The 3,539-nt window shown below is 35.0% G+C and overlaps 1 protein-coding gene across 1 annotated transcript in view; it reads left to right on the plus strand.

Moving 5' to 3' along the window:
- Nucleotides 1-1,080: 1,080 nt before the first annotated feature.
- cry3a (cryptochrome circadian regulator 3a) overlaps nt 1,081-3,539 on the plus strand; it is a 27,500-nt gene continuing 25,041 nt past the window's right edge. Inside the window, exon 1 of the mRNA XM_071582381.1 lies at nt 1,081-1,288. The gene's annotated coding sequence lies outside the window, so the exon portion shown is untranslated. The remainder of the gene's footprint in view (nt 1,289-3,539) is intronic.

Here is a 3,539-nt window from a genome sequence, read left to right on the forward strand (position 1 = left end):
TATATCTGGAATAACAGAGATATTTTATACAAACATAAATCACTTTTTTTAAATATATGGTTTGAAAATAATATTTTATTGGTTAGTCAGTTGATGAATAGTGATGGAGTTTTATTATCCTACACAGAGTTTCTTGACAAATTTAAAATCCCAATTAGACCCAGAGAATATGCCATTGTAATGGACGCTATACCCAGTAAGGTATTATGTCTTCTTAAAAATGAATGTAATGAAAACCCTAATCTGGATTATATAACCAATTCCATTTTTATTGGAAATATTAATATTTTAAAAAACAACATACCAAATAAATACATTAGAAATGTAGTAAATTATGTTACATATCCTCCAGCTACATTTTTTTGGTCATCAATATTTGGAGACTTCAATTGGCGTCAGGCTTGGAGAATGGTTAATAACAAAGTAAAGGAAGTTTCATATAAAATATTGCATAGAATTTATCCGGTGAAACATATATTGGAACGTTTTAAATTGAATATTGACTACTCCTGTGAATTTTGTAGTAATGGAAAATAAACCATTTTTCATTTATTTTTTCATTGCATCTATACAAAGATATTTTGGGTTGATGTTGAGAATTTCATTACAAGAAAACTTAATACAGCTGTTAAACTGGGTGGGTCTGATATAATGATATATGTTGATGATTATGGGATAGAAAAGGATAAAGCGTATATTATTCAATTACTGGTTGTAATGGGGAAGTTTCATATACACAAAATGAAGTGGTCGGGGGGTAAACCAAATTCTTTTTAATTGTATCAACGAATTTAAACAATACTGTAATATGGTATATAAATGTAAAATAAAAAAAGCACTCAGGACTTCTAACATTATCTGCAAATTTGAAATAGACAAGTAAACTGTACCGTCTTCATTATTTTAGTTGTTTTATTTATTTATTTTATGTTTTCTTTCTTCCTCTGGCTAATTTTTTATTTTACTTGTAATCTTGTGTACTGATGGCATTTATATGCAAAGTTGTATTTCTCTTATTGTTATATACGTTCATATGCAAAAAAACCCACAAAAAAACCCCAATCAGAAGCGCCATTGCGCTCAATAGGATATCCACATTGAGAGCTTTGCTCTGAACAAGAAGAAGAGCAGAGAGCCAAACGGAGCAGGCGCGGCGCACGAGCGTCTCGTGAAGTCAGTTTGACCGTCTGTGCGCCAGACCGATTTGGGGAACAAATCCTAGCTGAGAATCTCGCTATATCGTGGGAAGAGATGATCCTGTCCTCGGGACTGACATAACGGTTAAAGGTAATGCGTTTAAACCGAGTATTTTTTGTTCCTGTAGGCTTTTTTTAGTACCTTGTTAGTGGTAACCTGAATGTATAACGTTACATTAAGTCTAAGTGCAATGTCTCGCCAAGTTTCACCTAATTTCGGATCCAGGATGCTGTGGACCACTGATGCGCGCCACTGTAAAAGGTGTTTTAGTGTAAAACAAACGATTCATGCCCTATTTTTTTCTATAATGCATTTGTTTTGCTTACTAATAATATATATGTACCAGTCTTTGTGGCCTCTTGACCGGTGTTGTGCCGAATTCTGCACCCCTGCCAGATTCTGCACCCCCTCGTTGAAGTCGTTACCTGATTGCCTAATCCTAATCCCACCCCCTCCCCCACACCTACTCCTAAACCTACCAATACTAGGGGGTGCATAATCTGGCAGGGTGCAAATTTCGGCACTACTCTGGTCGCAAAGACCCATTCTCCTTAGTTACTGTTGCCATCTCCGACAAACAATGGCCGTTTCTCAAACGCCTCCTTCGGAGGTCGCATTTGTAGGCTGTATACATCATAATGAAGATCTTATTTTAGACTATTAACAGTTATCATTTTGACCATTATTCTTAGTTAAGCGTAAATTGTTGTAATATGCAAATGACTCGCGAATATAATTATTTTTTTTATCCCAACCGTCACGGAATGGAACGCACAGGATTGTGGGATATCAAAGGCAGCGAAGGATACATCCGGGCTGCGTTCCAGTTCACTTTTAGACACGCGCTAGCAAATATCCCTAAGCGTCATCAAGTGGACGAGGGAAGGCAAGTCATGTCACTCGGCGACCCATCATAAATTAGTTGATAAAAACTTCAATAGGGTTGCTACGGATGCTTTTAAATCTAAATTGTTCCATGATTATAATAAAAACAATGTGCCTGTAAACCATTCTGATATGCTGGGTAAAGCCTTCTCTAATGTTAAACGGCCAATTCCGTCTAAAGTCAAAGAAACGCATTTCAAAATTTGTCATAAGATCTAACTAGTTTTCAATTTTCTTCATAAGCGATTTAAATTTGACAAGGCGGGTTGTGCTTTTTGTAATTTTACTGATGAATCTCTAGAACACTTATTTTTTACATGCTCCATTTCATGCCAGTTCTGGAGTGATGTTAGAGACTGTCTGAATCTAAAAATGTCAAACATCCCTGTATTTAACATCAACCATATATCCTGTTTTATGTTGATGATTTAGATAACTCAATATCAGACATTGTGAATATTGTTTTCCTACTTGCCAAATATCATATACGTTGTTGTGAGTGGAGAGACTCTCGCCCCTGCTTTTTTCATTTCATGAACGAATCTAAACTATTCTACTCCTCACTGAGATTACTTAAAAATTGTCGTGCCCCGAAAATATCATTGGACATGTCCAAGTTTCTTGTGTTTTAAATGGTTTTTTTTGTTTTTTTGCCTTGCATGTATTGTGGATCCCCTTAAGGTTTGATTTTATTCTATGCTGTTACCTCTGAGTTCTTGTATTCTATGTTTAATAAAAATAAAAAATGTCACTCAGCGGCCATCTTTGAAACGCCTCTCGGGCATGCAAGTGCAGCTCCTATCACTTTGAATGGGGAAACATCAAATTCTCCAAAACTTTTCACTAAGCTTACGATTAAATTTTATATTTGAAATCTGACAACAGCTGTGTCATAAATGTTGTTTCTTTTGCTCAAATAGCGTTATAAAAAGCGTATTTTTCAGGCTAGATCAGCCAGTGCGCATGCGTAGTCCTGAGCGCACGTCTCAGAGCCACTGTTGCCGACTCTCGCAAGATAAATAAGCAACCGCAGCTTAAAAAACAAGCCTAAAACAAGTCCAATATTTTTTTTATGATTTATTATCATCAATATTATTTATTATGAATTATTTATTACCAATAAATGAACCTGCAACATATTAAACTGAAACCACTCTTTGTTCTGAAAAGCAAAAACAGATATGTTATTTTACAAAAATCAGCAAACTGCAACAAAATGAGAACAGAATAGGATTGGAGAGATGGAAAAGGAGAAAAACACAAGAGCTTCAAAGGGGAACTGTAACATAGCCACATATTTATAGATTACTAAAATATAGGCTATTCGAACCAAATGTGTAGGCTATATAGTTTTAGTATTAGTATAGGACTACTTGTTTTTTATTACAGCCCATGATAATTAATACATTACAAAAACATTGTAAAAATTAAAAATTAGGCTAAAAGAAAGTCATCCC

Source organism: Sinocyclocheilus grahami, unplaced genomic scaffold (genome assembly GCF_001515645.1).
Source record: "Sinocyclocheilus grahami isolate Dianchi unplaced genomic scaffold, SAMN03320097.WGS_v1.1 scaffold75.1, whole genome shotgun sequence".
Taxonomy (NCBI): Eukaryota; Metazoa; Chordata; class Actinopteri; order Cypriniformes; family Cyprinidae; genus Sinocyclocheilus; species Sinocyclocheilus grahami.